This window comes from Molossus molossus, unplaced genomic scaffold (assembly GCF_014108415.1).
Source record: "Molossus molossus isolate mMolMol1 unplaced genomic scaffold, mMolMol1.p scaffold_m16_p_10, whole genome shotgun sequence".
NCBI lineage: Eukaryota > Metazoa > Chordata > Mammalia > Chiroptera > Molossidae > Molossus > Molossus molossus.
The window spans coordinates 78,639,626-78,656,841 of record NW_023425345.1 but is presented as its reverse complement, the minus strand read 5'-3'; positions in this window follow the sequence as shown (position 1 = coordinate 78,656,841).

The following is a 17,216-nucleotide window of genomic DNA, read 5'->3' as shown; positions in this document are numbered from 1 at the left end:
CTGGATGCTCTCACCCTGCCCGGACCTGGCATACCACCTGGGTGGTGGGGTCACAGCAGAGAGAGGAGTGTGTCTAAGAGAGAGTTAGGGGTCAGGGAGAGAAGAGATCTCAGCCCCCTGGTACTGGAGGAAGAAACAGGCTGGAGATGGAAGCCACCGCTGGGGTCGCATTGCTCGTGCCAGGCCTCCTGCCTCCCTGGCCAGCCCTCTGTCCACACCGTGGGCATTTCCGGCTCACTGAGGCACAGGAATCGGTACCAAGATCATGGGTCTATCCTGAAGCTGGATCCCAGGCTCTGACGCTGGGGGTGGGCTGGTGAGGTGCTTTTGGGTGACAGGGTCACTGTAGGAGTGTCTGTTTCCACTACTGACACCTGTTGCCACATTCAGCACAGACTTCGTGGCCCACCCCAGTGTCCCTGACCTGGTATCTGAATGGCATGTGGTCAAACTCAGCACCCTGCCCTCCCTCACCCCAGCTGCCCCTGTACACTGTGGGGCAGGCAAAGGCATTTGGGCCCTTCCAGGGACAGCTGGCAGGTCAGGTGTGTCCCAGTGCTTTACATGGACTAGCTCCCTTAATCCTCATGGCAACCCTATTGGAGGTAGGTGCTTTATTTCTCAGCCTGATTTACAGAGGTGGAAACCGAGTCTCAGAGGGGTTCAGTGACTGTCTAAGGTCTGGATTTGAATCCAGACAGTGGGAGCTAGGAGCCCTTCCTCTTTTCCAGCCTCTGAGCCTGGTGACCCTGGAAAAGGCAGCGGATAAAAAAGGAAGCTTTCTCCTTACTGTCTGAGGAGATATATATATAAAACTATTTTTTCTTTATTGATTTTAGAGAGAGAGGAAGGAAGAGGGAGAGAGAGAGAAAAACATCGATGAGAGAGAACATCGATTGGCTACCTCCCACATGACCCCCATTGGGGATCGGGCCTACAACCTGGGCACGTGCTCCAACTGGGAATCAAACCGGTGACCTCTTGGTGCATGGGTCAATGCTCAATGACTGAGCCACACCAGCCAGGCTGAGGATATTTTTTATTGATTTTTAGAGAGAGAGGAAGGGAGAGAGAGAGAAACATGGATCGGTTGCCTCCTGTATGTGCCTTGACAGGGGATTGAGCCCACAACCTATGTATGTGCTGGGACTGGGAATTGAACCTGCAACCTTTTGGTGTATGGGATGATGCTCCAACCATCTAAGCTGCCCGACCAGGGCGCTTCTACTTTTCTTCAAATTGTAGGCCCAGTTCTTCAGAGTGTCTCTGCCAGCCCCCGAGTTCAGATGGGTCACAGTTAATTGCTGAGTTCCTGGCTTCGAGGCTGGCATTGCAGGGCCATCCCTGGGGCCTGAGCACTGGCAGCCTTCCTAGGGGTGGCCTGGCCTCTTGGAGGCATGAAAGGCATGCTCCCTGGGGCTCTGGCCCAGGGCTGGGAGGCGGTCCCGCCTGCTGCTTCCTCTCTGGCCCCAGAGCCTGTCTTGAGAGCAGTCAGAGAGGTGTCTCTGGGTCTCACAGCTGTGGCTTGCAAAACAGGGAGAGCAGTTAAAAGGCCCCAAGCAAACAGCTCCATGGAAGCACCTAGCCCCACCCCTTCCTCCCCATCCCTCCCCTAGCTCGCCCCATGCCCCCCCCACCCCTGCGCTGGCATTCTGGGCTCCACTGTCCAGGCCTCTCCCAGCCTATCTACCCTCGTGGAAGACCTGATACCACCCTCTCCTAACCTTGATATAGAGCCCAGACCACCTAGCTAGGGGTTCAGGGAGCGGGAAGCCTGGGAGGGGTCGGGGAGAGAAGTCAGAGAGTGGGTAACATTTTTAGTCTCTTTGGGGATGTTGAGGTACCTGGGCAGTCTCCAAACTCCTCCTGAGTGTACTCATCAACAAATCTGAGCCTCTGGCAGGGTGTGAGCTTGGGGACCCCAGGGCAGACCAGCATCCTGTACCCTCTGGGGCTCTGGAGGCCTGTCCTGGTTGGTCCTTACGTAGTCCAGGGACAGAAACCTCAGTCCCCTCTCTCCACCTTGAGTCTCCCCACTTTGCCTCTGGTCCCCTGTAACGGGTGACAGGATAGGATCCTGCTCTTTCCAGAGGCAGAGAAAAGGCAGAGGAGGAGCAGCGCCGGCCGGAGGTGAGGGACGGGAGAGGCTTGGGCTGGGCTGCCCAGGGCCTCGGGAAGTTGGTCCTCAGAGGAGCAGGGGGTTTCTCAGCTGCTCGCTCCCTCCTGCCTTCCACTTCCCTCTTCACACCACTCTGCCCCAGCCTCCGGTCTACCTCCCTCTCACTCCTGTCCACCTCTTCTCTCTTGCCTCCGGCTGCCTGCCTGTCTCAGCCCTGCGTCTGGTGGGATGGCCTTGTGGGAATGGCATCCCTGTCACAGTTTCAGCGCCTCCTCTGCACTTCGTGCCCTTTGGCCTGGGCCCTGCGGAGCCGGCAGGCCTGGGAGAAGGCAGGAGAGCAACGCATAGCTGTGGGATGAGTGTTTCAGTGAGCACATCGCAGCCTCACTGGGGCTCAGGGGCGGGACACGCACCAGGACAGACCGGCAGGGACTCTGGGCAGGGGCATCCTAGCCGCACTCCAGGGCATGATGGCAGGGCCAGGCCACTCCTTCAGGACGCCTTCCCAGATGAGCCTGCTCAGGTTCCTGTCCATCCCCCTCCCCGCTCCCAAACACACCTCCACCTCTGCTCACTGGGTCAGGGTCCTCGCCCTGGTGAGGCTGGGAACCTGGCCTCCTTTCTCTGGACTGTCCCTCTCAGGCCTGTCCTGCGGCTGCGGGGGGTGGCCCTGCCCAGCGGCTACGTTCTGGCAATGGGATGGCCCAGGCCCTGGGCTGAGGGTCTTTGGACAACCTGTGGCTGTGTTGAAAAAATGCCAGAGGGCCCTAGTGCTGGGGCAAGGGGGGCTGAAAGTAGATTTGGGGTGGGCGAGGACAAAGAAATTAGAACTGCTCATTAAGCCCCCTCTACATGCCAGGCCGGCGGCGGAGACGCGGGAGTGGCACTGACCCCCTGAGGCTGTCTGCGATGCCTTCCCAGTGGGGCCAGTGGGCAAAGGCTCGAAGGAAGAGGAAGCACTGACCAGAAGTGTTTCAGGCTAAGACAGCAGGAAGAGCTGTGGGGGAGGCACCTTTGTAGGGGATGGTGACCGTGACGGCGGCCAGAGGTGCCATAGAGCTCAGTGGAGCAGTGACCTCGGGGTCCCAGGGAGGACACAATCAAAGCACTTCATTATTTTCCATAATGTCCTTCAGTGTCTCCCTGTGGACTGTAAGATAAGGCGTAGATTTCTGGGAACATCAAACAAGATGGTTTGTACCTGCCGTCCTTCCTGTTTGGGTCTCGGCTCCTCTATACTCACCTTCTCTCCACATCTGGGTCAGCTTCCACCCCCACCAAACTGGCCCCATTTCCCCAAACCCACTGATGATGCCCGTGTCCGCGTTGGGCAGTGCAGACCGGGAACATGTCCATCATCGCGCAGTTCCCCTGGACAGCGCTGACCGGCAAGGACGCACCTGCGGCGGCCCGGAGCTGAGCAGTGCTTCAGGATAGGCTGGGGCAGCCTGGGGTCAGCAGAGCGCTGCACCTGGAGACCAGTCATGATGGTCTGGGCTCGCCACTCACCAGCTGTGTGGTGTGGGGCCAAACGCTTGGCCACTCTGGGCCTCAGTGGTTTGTAAAATTAGGTTGTACAGCCACCTGAATAATTGCTGGGGTTTTTCACAATTTAAATTTTGTTTTCCAGCTTAGCTCATCAGTGTTTCTCAAACTGCTGTCAACCCCTCACTGTGCCAGGTGACCCAACTTCCTCGGCCAGCAGCACACTGGGGAGGTTGGGCAGGCGTGGACATTCCATAATGAGGGCAGGCTCTGCAGCCGGGGAGAGGTAAGCACTGGCTAATTACACTTTCCTGCCTTCAGAGCGCGTAGCCCAATTTGTAATGATTTGTTGTGGGTTGTTTACTTGCCCTGCCTCCCCTGGGAAGCTCTGTGAGCACGGGCAGTGTGTGTGCCCTGGCCTCGGTGTCCCAGTGCCTGGCACTTAGTGGGCGCTTGATGATCATTTCTTTCTGGAACGAGTAAAAGCGTACCCTTCTGCACGGGGCCCTTGTTCTGCTGTGTTGTGACAGGATACACCAAGAGCCTCGGTGGTGAAGGTGGACAGGCCCCAGGTGGGTTGGAGGAAAGTCGGATGGGCAGTCACCCCCACCTCTGGAGGCCAGCCCACAGGGCCGGCTGCCTACTGGCCAGGCTGAGCTGGGCTGACGAGGATGGGCCTGTGGCTGACATTAGGTCCCCTGCCTAGGGTGTGGCACATACCACCACCTGGAGGCCTGGCATCTTGCTCTTTCAGATCCTGCTCAGCATTGGGTGGGAACTCTGACAATCTCCTGCCATGGCCAAATGCTTTAGGTGAGCAAGAAGATTGATGGTCCTCCCTGGAAAAGGAAGAGGCAGAGGAAGCCTCCTTAAGCTACTGAAGGCCCATTAGGTCTCGGATTTGGTCAGGCGTGCATTTGGGACAGGGCAGGGACCAACCCATAAGGCCACAGGCCCCTCTCCTTAGATGTACGGCCTGTGGATAAAGCATATGGGGGTTGGTTTTCCTGATCAGGTGTAGGGTAGGCTCAGCCTGCTGGAGAACCCCAGCCCATGCCTGGCTATGTGGGTGCTGGGTTCATGCCAATGGCATTTTGGCACAGTTGCCAGGCCTGCTTCTGGGTGGAGAGGAGCAGGAAGAAGATTGCACAAAGGGAAACTGGCAGGAGGTTCCCACTTCCTCTGGTGGCTCACCACCTCCCAGTTTGACCAGGGGGCAGTGGGCCCCTTGGTTCCCTGGGACACACCACACCTTCTCGTCTGCTTCCTTCCCCTGGAGGAAATGCCAGGTCCCAGCCACAGGGGTGACGGTGGCCTCCTGCCACTTCCCATTCCACCCACTGTGTCTGGCTACTCAACCCATAAGGAAGGCTCCTCCCAACAAGCCTCAGTTCTCAGCGCTGAGACAGACACGCTGAGTGTTTTCCTCCCTCCCACATGCACACCCTCCTGTCCGCCTCTGAGCCTTCACGTGGGCTCCGCAGCTGCTCCCCTGCTCCCTCCCTGCAGGAAGTTTCCCAAAGAGCCCCTCACTTGTCCTTTGAGCAGGAGAGCTCTTAAAACCAGCCTCCATGCCCTGGCCAGGTGGCTCAGTTGGTTAGAGTGCCATCCCGTACACCAAAGGGTTGCGGGTTCGATTCCTGGTCAGGGCACATACCTAGGTTGTAGGTTTGATCCCCAGTCAGGGCATGGGAGGCAACCAATCGATGCTTCTCTCTCACATCAATTTTTCTCTCTCTCCCTTCTTTTCTCTCTAAAATCAATAAACAAATCCTCAGGTGAGCATAAATTAAAAAAAATAAGGCAGCCTCCATGAAGCAGGGACCTTGTTTTGTTTACTGATCTATCACCATTGGCACATAGTAGGTGTGCAAGAGCAGGTGTTGAATTAGTGCACGGTGTGCCCTCTATTATTTAGCACTTGTTTCTGTACTTTTCCCTCTACCACCCTCCCCCACTAGACAGGGTCTAGGGACCCTTTTTCTCCTCCTCTGAGTCCCCCGAGGCCTGGAATCTGGTCACTGGTGAAACCGGCCAATCTGGCCTACGCTGCCATTTGTGCGCTTGTTCAGGAAATGCTTTCTGCATCTCTCCTGGGTACTGAGCCGTGGGGTGAATAGGAGCACGGATGAGGCGAGGTGGTGACTGGGTGCTCTCCCCACGCTCTGGGTTTCCTCTGCCCCCAGGCCAGGGGCCCCCGGTCCCAGTCTCCCCAGCCCTCCGTTTCTGCGCTGCACACAGGCCTTCCGGAGCTGACCCTCCCTGGCCGCTTGCAGAGAGGAGCAAGGAGGGACTGGCAGGCTGAGGCGGCACAGGGAGTGGTAGGGCACTTGGAGAGTCTTAATTTGTGAGCGCAAACCGCTCCCTAAGCTTCAGCCACTGCCTTTATCTGCCCTGATAATAGACCGAAACCACAGTCTGCTCCCTGTTGAACAATCAGCGCCCGGCCTCCGTGAGCCTGCCAGGATGGCAGTGGCCCAGAGTGGTGCTGGGCACTGCGCCAGCCAACATAGCCATCCAGCCCTGGGAAGCCTCCGGCAGGGGGGTGGCCCCCAGCCCGCAGACCACCCCACACGCAGAGATGTCCCACTCATCCAGGGTCCTCAGTGCCCGTACAGGGCACACATGGGGCTCTCGGGATGGATCTTGGAAACTAAAACTTGAGCTATTGTGGCTTATAGCTTGTTCATCTTTGTATCCTTAGGACCGAGCACGGTGCTGGGCACACAGTAGGAGCTCAGTGGTGGAGCCGCGCACCCAGAACCCACTCCTCAGGACCTGCCATGTGCAGGCAGCTGTGTCTTCCCCCCCAGCCTTCTGCCTCCTTCCTCCGCACCTCTGGGGGTCTCCTGATGCAGCAGGATGTGGGGACTCTCCCAGGAGGCTGTGGAAGGCTAATCTGGGGCCAGCCCTGCTCGCTGTGTCTTAGGGACAAAAGGAGGAGGAAGTCCTTCAGTGTGTCCCCATTACCCAAATTGGTACCCAGGCTTACCAAAGGTGCTCACACAGGTAACCTGATTTCATCTCCCCAACGCTGCTCAACAGGTCGGGCACCCTGCACCTCCATTTTTCAAGAGGTGTGGGATTTACATGTGGATCTTCTATCTCCAAACATAACCCCAGCCACAACTTCCTCTGTGTAGCAGAGTCTTAGCCCATAGCTCTGAGGTTTTGGGAGAAGCTGGGAGGAGCTAGGGTCTGGGAGATGAGAGAAGAGTTGGGGTGGGGATGGGCCAGGGAGGGGTAGCGATGGTGAGGAGCAGGGGACCAGGGCTCAGGGCTGGGCCCCTGGCCCGGGCACTGGATGGAGCAGGACCGGCCGATGGGAATCTGACGACCTCAGCTCCTCTCTGAGTGCCACTGTTGCCTCAAGTGGGCAAACAGTGCTGGGCGGGATTGGGGTCTAATGAGTGTTTTCCAGAGGCTGATTCCTCTACGTGCGGTTTATCTTCTGGGTCATCGTTCTGCAGTCTGCACTTAGCAGGGTAATAGCAGCCTGGTCTGGGGCTTCTGCCCACCCTCTGGCCCCGGGGCCTGCAAACAGCTGGCAGCAGGTGAGGGAGAGGAAGACCGGAAGAAGCAGGAGCAGCCTGCCCTGGCCCCACCCTGCTCCTTTATCTCAGGTCACGGCAGGTGTGCGTGCCCACAGCCATGCAGCTGGCCCCCTCGTGCCAGGGCCTCACTGCTGCCCAGGGACCCTCACAGACTCCCACACCCCTACTTCAACCGTTAGCACCTGCCCAAGCCCACAGAGACCACCCCTGCAGTCCCTCACCCACCTTTCTCCTGCTGCACGGGCTCCCCCTTTACCCTCAGGAAGCCAGAAAAGAGGGCAGTGTTCCTGGTCCAGGGCACTGCCCCTCCGCCGAGTGTGAGGCACAGGGGGCTTGCTAACCCCAGACCACACCTGTGGGAGAGGTGATTTCTAGGTCACAGTGGAAGATGCTGAGACTCTGAGAGGTTAAATGACTTGTCCAAGTTCACCCAGTGGTAGCAGAGTAATGGACCCCAACATGTCCATGTCCTAATCTCCAGAGCCCACGACTGCGTTAACTCACACAGCCAAAGGGACTTGGCTGATGGGATTACAATAAAGATTTTGATACAGCCCTGGCCAGTTTTGCTCAGCGGTTAGAGCATTGGCCTGTGGTTCCAAGAGACCTGGGTTCGGTTTCCGCTAAGGGCATGTGCCTTGGTTGCAGTTTGTCTCCGGCCCTGGTTGGTCGTGTGGGTGGCAGCTACTTGATGTGTGTGTCCCTTTCACATTGATGTTTCTCTCTCTCTCTATCTCTATCTGAACAAAAAAATGGAAAAATATCCTCGGGTGAGGATTAAAAAAAAAAAAGATCTTGAGACAGATTATCCTGAATTATCTGGGGGGGCACAGTGTCATCACGAGGGTCCTTGTGGGAGAGGAGGCAGAGGAGCAGCGTGAGCAGCCTCTACTGACCATCGCTGGCCGAGGACGGACAGGAGCCAAGGAGGGGTGGCTCCAGAAGCTGGGAGAGCAGGGGAGGGTCTCTCTCCAGGGCCTCAGAAGGAGCACACCCTGCTGGCACCTTGATGTGGCCCATTGAGATGCTTTTTGGACTTCTGACTTCCAAACTGTAAGATAATGGAACTGTTTTTTGTTTTAATTTGTTTCTTTTATTGATTTTTAGAGAGAGAATAAGAGAGAGGGAGAAAGAGATAGAAACATCAATGAGAGAGAATATCAACTGGCCCCCTCCTGCATGCCCCTCACTGGGGATCGGGCCCACAACTTAGGCCTGGGCCCTGACTGGGCATTGAACCAGCAACCTCTTGATGCATGGGTCGGTGCTCAACCACTGAGCCACACCGGCTGGGCTAATGGAACTGTTTTAAACCACTAAGTTCATGGTGATTTGTTACAGCAGAAACGGAAGTAATGCACCCAGTTAGTGGCAGAACCATGATCTGAACCCAGGACCCAGCCTCTAGTTCGTTCCCTTCCACTTTACCCGTCTGATGACTGCGCTGTGCCCACCCCTCTAGGCTGCCTCTCCTCCTGTCCCCTACCCACATTCTTTGAACTGGAAGGCAAGGGTGGGAGGGAAGATTCAAAACTGCGACAGAGGCTAGATTTCAGGTACTCTCCTCCTCTGATCTCAGCCTCCCCTGCCTGCCGCTCCCCTACTGGGCCTCAAGAGTTCTCAGGAACAGGCCTACAGCAGCCCATTTCTTGGAGGGGATGTGAAGGGAGGCAGGGCATGTGCTGGCCTTTAGGGCTGGGGGTGCGGAGGGGCTACAGTGTTAAAGCCAACGTGGTCCCAGCTTTCAGGGCGTAGCCTGCCGGCGTCTGCACTCTGCGTGCTTCTTTCCTGGGCGCTGGGTCTTTGAAGCAGGGAGTGGATGGGATGGGAGGGGGGTCTGAGTCTCTGCTCTGAGGCCCTTGACAGTCTGTGTGTCTGTTTCCGGGCAAGGAGAGACCTGTGTGTCTGGGTACCTGACTGGGGAAGGATCCGGGCACCCTGCTCCTCGGTGCATGGGAGATGTCTTTGGGCAGTGTCAGCCTCTGTGTTTCTGTCTGTGAGTGTGTCAACACGTGAGTGTGCAAGAGGGTGTCTATTTTCTCCGTGTGAACGTGTGGGTGCAAGGGTGTGCTCTGCCAGCCTGAGGGGGGCGAGCGGCAGCTGCCTGCACCCCGCCAGCATGGCCTCACCCCTGTGACACAGCCGTTAATGACTGTTTGCCATTGTCTGTGCAGCGGTGGCATCACCTGCACTAATGACATCTCTCCTGCCTAATGACCTGGCTTCTGCCCCGTCATTTAGAGCCACAGGCACACTCGGGCCTGTGGCCAGAGATGTTGACTAGCTCAACACATTTCCTGCTGGGGTGCCAGTGGGGGTGGGGAGAAGCAAGTCCCAGCCCCGGACAGCCCTCCAGGTGCCCCGGTGTGGGCTGGGAATTTCAGCGGGCTGACAGCATTCCTGGGCAGGAGCCCTGTCTCTGGTGCGGCTGGGTGGCGGCCTGGGCTGCCGTGGTCTGGGGTGAGGGCGCTGGGCAGCCCAGGCCGGCACAGAGTCCAGGACAAGCCACCCCGTGTGGAGTCCACCACTGAAGCCTCATTCACTGACCCCACAACATGTCTTTTGTTATTGAAATGAAGTTAGAATTGCCTTCTGGACTTTGAAGGAGGACCTGGGGAGGGGCTGCTGGCCCCTTTCTGTGAGTCTGTAGCAAGTTGTTCAGCCTCTCATAGCTTTGAACCTACTTCATCCTGCTGGTGTTTCCCACCGACAGGCCTGCCTCCTCCTGCCACAGTTTACCCAGGTAAGCAGAGAAGCCTGGTACTCCGCCTGGCTCAGCAGGGACTCACTGAAGGTTTTCCGGGTTAAGGAATGCACCCTTGGAACTGGCTGTGTGACCTTAATGTGACTTGCAGTGCCCTGTTCTGCAAAATGGGGAGGCAATAGTTCCCGCTTCAGGCTGATCTACATGTACCAACTCCAGTCTTGACCACTCTCTTCAAGTGGTTTTCTTATTGTGCCCATTTCACAGATAGGGAATCGAGGGCCAGCACACTTAAATACATCCACACAATTAGGAAGTGCGGGAGCTGAGGTTCGGCCCCAGGTCTGTCTCTCCCTGCAGCCTGCTGTATCGGCTGAGGGACATGCCGAGAGTGTTGGTGGAGACAGGCATTGGCACCCAGTCTGGTTCTAGAGGCTGGCAAGAGGGCACCGGGTCTCAGAAGCGTTTGCAGCGCTCCAAAGGGAGAAGCTTCCCTCTTCCAGGTACTCCCCGGAGACTCCTGCCCCCAGACACCCTTGGCTGGGCCTCCCTGGCAGGCAGGGACTAAAACATGAGGAGAAACTCGCTCATCGTGGGGAGTTTCTTCAGTTGCTTGATTATCCAGAGGAAAACAATTACAGATAGAGAGATGTGACTTGGACCCCAGAGCCTTCCTTCGTACTCCTCAAGGGCAGGGACTGATCCTCCAGCAAAATGGGTTTAATGAACACTGGGGACTCTCGCGACGAGCACTGCCGTGGAAAATGGGGCTCTGAGAACACCCGTGGGACCACGTGCACGCAGGGGCACAGGAATACAGGGAAAGCCCTGGGCCTACGTGTGAAGAGTGCTCTGAGCTGGGTGGGGTTGGCCAGGGAAGGCCCGGAGCAGGGGTGTCCAGCAGGTTGGGGAGGGCCCGGCTTGCTTGGGGTGGGGGCAGGCGCCCCGATCCCAGCGGCAGCATTCCTGAGCCCTGGCTCAGCGACCTGGTACCCTGGGAATTTGCCCTGCCTCCTGGGTGGGGATGTCCAGCTACCACCCGCCTAACCCTCTTGGTGCCACTTGGTGATGACATGGAAATGTGGTGCAGCCTTGGGCCAGGTCCTGCTCTCCCAGGAGTCTGGCCCAGTTTGGCCTGTGGTCCATCAGGTGTTTTCTCTGTGGGGTGTCGGGAGGAAGAGAGGAGAGAGGAGTGCGGGTGGGAGCTGGGGGACAGTTGGAGGTTCAGAGAAATGGAGGGCGATGCTGTAAGGCCTGCTATCTCCCTAGAAGGGGGTCAGGGTGCCTGTAGGAAGGACGGCAGCCCATAGTCGGCCTGCCCTGTACTTGGCTGCTTTAGGGCCGGGCCTGCTCTGGGGCAGTGGAGAGAAACCTCGGACGCTCAGAGCTCCTGGGCAAGAAGGGCCTGTCATCACCCCGCTTCCTTCAGACAGAGGCCTGGAGGGCTGAGAGGCAGGAGGGAGGACAGAGTGTATGTGATGGGACAGAGTGTATGTGATGGGACAGAGTGTATGTGATGGGGCAGAGTGTATGTGATGGGACAGAGTGTATGTGATGGGACGGGAGTGTATGTGATGGGGCGGGAGTGTATGTGATGGGACAGAGTGTATGTGATGGGGCGGGAGTGTATGTGATGGGACAGAGTGTATGTGATGGGACAGAGTGTATGTGATGGGGCGGGAGTGTATGTGATGGGACAGAGTGTATGTGATGGGGCGGGAGTGTATGTGATGGGGCGGGAGTGTATGTGATGGGACAGAGTGTATGTGATGGGACAGAGTGTATGTGATGGGGCGGGAGTGTATGTGATGGGACAGAGTGTATGTGATGGGGCGGGAGTGTATGTGATGGGACGGGAGTGTATGTGATGGGGCGGGAGTGTATGTGATGGGACAGAGTGTATGTGATGGGACAGAGTGTATGTGATGGGACAGAGTGTATGTGATGGGGCGGGAGTGTATGTGATGGGACAGAGTGTATGTGATGGGACAGAGTGTATGTGATGGGGCGGGAGTGTATGTGATGGGACGGGAGTGTATGTGATGGGACAGAGTGTATGTGATGGGACAGAGTGTATGTGATGGGACAGAGTGTATGTGATGGGGCGGGAGTGTATGTGATGGGACAGAGTGTATGTGATGGGGCGGGAGTGTATGTGATGGGACAGAGTGTATGTGATGGGGCGGGAGTGTATGTGATGGGACAGAGTGTATGTGATGGGGCGGGAGTGTATGTGATGGGACAGAGTGTATGTGATGGGACAGAGTGTATGTGATGGGACAGAGTGTATGTGATGGGACGGGAGTGTATGTGATGGGACAGAGTGTATGTGATGGGGCGGGAGTGTATGTGATGGGACAGAGTGTATGTGATGGGACGGGAGTGTATGTGATGGGACAGAGTGTATGTGATGGGGCGGGAGTGTATGTGATGGGACAGAGTGTATGTGATGGGACGGGAGTGTATGTGATGGGACGGGAGTGTATGTGATGGGACAGAGTGTATGTGATGGGACAGAGTGTATGTGATGGGGCGGGAGTGTATGTGATGGGACAGAGTGTATGTGATGGGGCGGGAGTGTATGTGATGGGACAGAGTGTATGTGATGGGACGGGAGTGTATGTGATGGGACAGAGTGTATGTGATGGGACGGGAGTGTATGTGATGGGACGGGAGTGTATGTGATGGGACGGGAGTGTATGTGATGGGACAGAGTGTATGTGATGGGACGGGAGTGTATGTGATGGGACAGAGTGTATGTGATGGGACAGAGTGTATGTGATGGGACAGAGTGTATGTGATGGGACGGGAGTGTATGTGATGGGACAGAGTGTATGTGATGGGGCGGGAGTGTATGTGATGGGACAGAGTGTATGTGATGGGACAGAGTGTATGTGATGGGACGGGAGTGTATGTGATGGGACGGGAGTGTATGTGATGGGACAGAGTGTATGTGATGGGACAGAGTGTATGTGATGGGACAGAGTGTATGTGATGGGACGGGCGTGTATGTGATGGGACAGAGTGTATGTGATGGGACAGAGTGTATGTGATGGGACAGAGTGTATGTGATGGGACGGGAGTGTATGTGATGGGACAGAGTGTATGTGATGGGACAGAGTGTATGTGATGGGGCGGGAGTGTATGTGATGGGACAGAGTGTATGTGATGGGACAGAGTGTATGTGATGGGACGGGAGTGTATGTGCTGGGACAGAGTGTATGTGATGGGACGGGAGTGTATGTGATGGGACAGAGTGTATGTGATGGGGCGGGAGTGTATGTGATGGGACAGAGTGTATGTGATGGGACGGGAGTGTATGTGATGGGACGGGAGTGTATGTGATGGGACAGAGTGTATGTGATGGGGGCAGATGTGATGGGACAGAGTGTATGTGATGGGGCGGGAGTGTATGTGATGGGACAGAGTGTATGTGATGGGGCGGGAGTGTATGTGATGGGACAGAGTGTATGTGATGGGACAGAGTGTATGTGATGGGACAGAGTGTATGTGATGGGACGGGAGTGTATGTGATGGGACAGAGTGTATGTGATGGGACAGAGTGTATGTGATGGGGCGGGAGTGTATGTGATGGGACAGAGTGTATGTGATGGGACAGAGTGTATGTGATGGGATGGGAGTGTATGTGATGGGACGGGAGTGTATGTGATGGGACAGAGTGTATGTGATGGGACCGAGTGTATGTGATGGGACAGAGTGTATGTGATGGGACCGAGTGTATGTGATGGGGCAGGAGTGTATGTGATGGGACAGAGTGTATGTGATGGGACAGAGTGTATGTGATGGGACAGAGTGTATGTGATGGGGCGGGAGTGTATGTGATGGGACAGAGTGTATGTGATGGGACAGAGTGTATGTGATGGGACAGAGTGTATGTGATGGGGCGGGAGTGAGGCGGGAGAGAAAGAGCCGCTGTGGGACGGACTCCAGGCCCATGCAGAGGGCTCCGCTGTGAGTCAGGAGGCAGATGGAGGCCCTGGAGCTGCTGACTCTTCGCCCTGGGCAGCACGAGGCCTGAGGCCTGGGGGTCCCACCAGCTCTCCTGTGCTGAGTTCCAGGAGCTGCAGCCTGTCCAAGCTGGGCTGGGTGGTGAGCTCTCCTCCCCCCACCCTGGATTTTGTGTGTGGGGCGGGGAGCGTCTGGGGAGGACACCCTGGGGTGGCTTGGAGAAGGAGGGGTTAAGGATCAACACATGGGAGAGCTTTGGGACTGGGATTAACTCCTGGTCCTTTCTTACCTCGAGGGACGCCCCGAAACTGGGACAGAGGCATCTATTTGGGGATTCATCGTCATTTTATAACTGGCGTTTAGGTGTGTGCCTGCCGCAGCCTCAGGAATGACAGTATTTGGCCATTCGTCTCCCGCCCAGCAAACTCTCCACATGTTCAAACAGCAGCATCATTCAGGGCCAGCAGGCTGGAGTAGAGAGACACTGCAAGAGATGAGAAGTTAGAGGCTGATCCTTGGAGAAGAAGAGGGAGCCTCTTCTCCCCTCATTCATTGTCCTGTGGGGAGAGGTAGACAGTGTGTGTGTGGGGGGGCTACTGGGAAGCATGAAGGGGCCTGGGAGCAGGAACCTAGATGATGGGTCATTAGCCAAAGGCCACACGTGGAGGTCAGAGGGACCTCGAGTCTGAGCCCTGTGGGGACGACTCTGTTGCTGGCCCACATATCTTGTCCTTGGGCTCCATTCCCGGACCTTGCTGTCAGCACCTGCTCCCTGAGCCAGCACCTGGCAAACGCAGCCATGAGATCATGGGGCGGGGTAGGTTGGCCAGCCCCTGATCTCTGCTGGAGCCGCGGCAGGTGCATGGCAGAGCCCTGGGCCTGGCGCCTCTGTAATCTCCCTCCTTCCAGGGAGGAGGCTTCTCCAGCCAGCCAATGTGGGCTCGTCCACCTCAGTCCCCAGACTCCAACGAAGGCGGGACACTGGCTCGTGTCATGGGATGACGGCTTGAGATTAGGCTTCAAGAAGGATTTCCTACTCAAGAGATGGGGTGGTGGGATAGGGAAGGGGGAGTTAAAATGAGGGGTTCATGTTAATGCAACTGTAGCACTCCTCACTGAGGGCTTCTTCTGTGTCCTGTTCTGTGCTGAGTATTTGGAGGCAGTTCCCTTGTAATCACCATGACCTTGTGGAACAGCCAGTAAGCAGGGAAGCTGGTACGAGCATCTGAGTCTCCAGCTCGGCCACAAATCTTGAGGTCCAGGGAGGTGGGCCACTGGAGGACCGTGTGGGCCCCCAAGTGCTCCCTCATTTCATTTAGCATTCAGAGCATTCATTTAGCATTCAGAAGATAGGGTGCTTAAGGGCTAGGGTCGGAGGTTAACAGGCAGAAACCGTAAGAGGTGAGCTCATGTTCCAGGGGGTGGAAGTCAGTCACAGAGGTGGGTGGGCTTGTTTCTGTTTGACACATCTTGAGTCAGAAAGGAAGCAAGAGGGAGCAAGGTGAGACAGCAAGACCTTCCGACTTCCTGGGCTGCATGTCATGGTCGCACGAAGGGCATGTTTTCTCAAGAGCGAGAGTAGTTTGAAGGGCTCAGTCTTAGGGGAGAGGGACCACCTGATTTGGGGGTTTTCATGCAGGTGTGCGTGTGTGTGTGTGTGTGTGTGTGTGTGTGTGTGTGCACATACAGGTGTCCACAGTCCCTGGTGATGCACCTTCAGCCCCCAGCGCTCTGAGCCCTCCTGCAGCATCTGTGCTGTCCCATAGACACCCACAGGTTCCCTTGCTGATGGTCTGTAAGGTACTCTATTTGGGTGCAATGCTGTCTTGATTGGGAAACCCTTCTCATTCTCCAAATGTCCTCCAATCTGGCAGACCACTTTTTCTAGTCCTAATATCCCCACTTTTAATCACAGGAAGTTTTCTCTGCCCTTTTCCCAAGGACCCCTATTCCCTTCCTCTTTCCTGAGCATGAACGGGGTCTAGAATTTTAGCGAGTGGTGGGCATATCCTATTCCTCCCCATGGGCCCACAGTTCCACCTTGACTCACTCACCCCTGTGTTCTAGCTACACAGGACGGGTCCCACTGTAGCAAGTCCCCACACGCTTACAGCAAGAATGCGTGGAGATGAGGGATGCACGAATGACTCCTGGCATGTAACTGGGCCAGCCCTCGGGTGTGCCCTGTCAGGTGCCATGTTGGCTCCTGTCTGCTCTTGGTGTGCAAGCCTGTGCCCCATGTCAGTGGGTCTGGGGTCAGAGCCTGTGTTTCAAGATGTGGCAACATGTACAAGATTCTAGGATGTCAGTGTTGTTGGGAACTCCAGAGATCATCAAGGCTCTACTCTTCATTTACAGACAAGGCACCCCACAGAGAGGAGAGGCCTTTGCCCAAGATAACACATATTTTTGGGACACTGTGAGGCTCCTGACCCCCATTCCACAGCCTTCCCGTCATGTCACGTTGCCTCCCCATGTGACATTGACAAGCCTCTTCCTTCCTCTCTGTACTTTTCTCCCCTGCCGTTCCTCAAGGCCTAGCCTGGCCCCCCTCCACCCCAGAACCTACCTGATTCCTCTCCTCTGCCTTCTGCATCACTAACAGCATGTCCTGCTAATTCCCATTCCCTAATTGTCTGTAACACAAATTAATGCTTTATTACTTGATGCTCTAATGACCTGGGTTCTAACCAGGCTCAATTGCTGCATGACCTTGGGCTACTTACTTAACATTCCTAATCCTCTGTGTTTCTCATCTGTACAGTGGGGCAGTCACTTGAGACTGAGTGAACAGCAGAAGCTAAGCTCAGAGGGCTCGACTTGGAGAAGGGCAGGATTGAAATGTGAGGCACAGTGGGGTGGGTGACGGCAGGATGCAGGCAAGGGCCAGAGTGTGGAGGCCTCATTTGGGAGAGGTTATGCTCTTGGCAATGTGGATTCCTCAAGGCACTTTGGAAGGGAAGTGAAACCCCCACCTAGAGTTTGGGGTGGCCAAGGGGTGGGATGGGGAGGGCCCAGGCCCTGGAGCTGGCAGGTCTGGGTCTGCATGTCAGCCCCGCCGCTGGTTAGCAGTGATGCGCGTGGGGTGCTCCATCTCGCTGGCCTGCCTTTCTCGGTCTGTAAAACGAAGACTGTATCTGCCCCACAAACTTATGGGAAGGATGAACTGAGACAGCGTCTATAAATAGCTTAGCTTGGAGTCTTGTACTTAGTAAGTGCTTAACGAGGGGCAGCCATCATTACCGGGCTGCTTTAGTCACCTAGGGCGTCCCTCCGCCGGCCTCCTGGCCTGGCATTGTCCCTGGCTTTGTCTGGGCCCTGAGTGACAGGCTCATCCGTCACATTCCAGCTTGGGGACTTTCCCAGAGCATTTCCCTCACTTTCC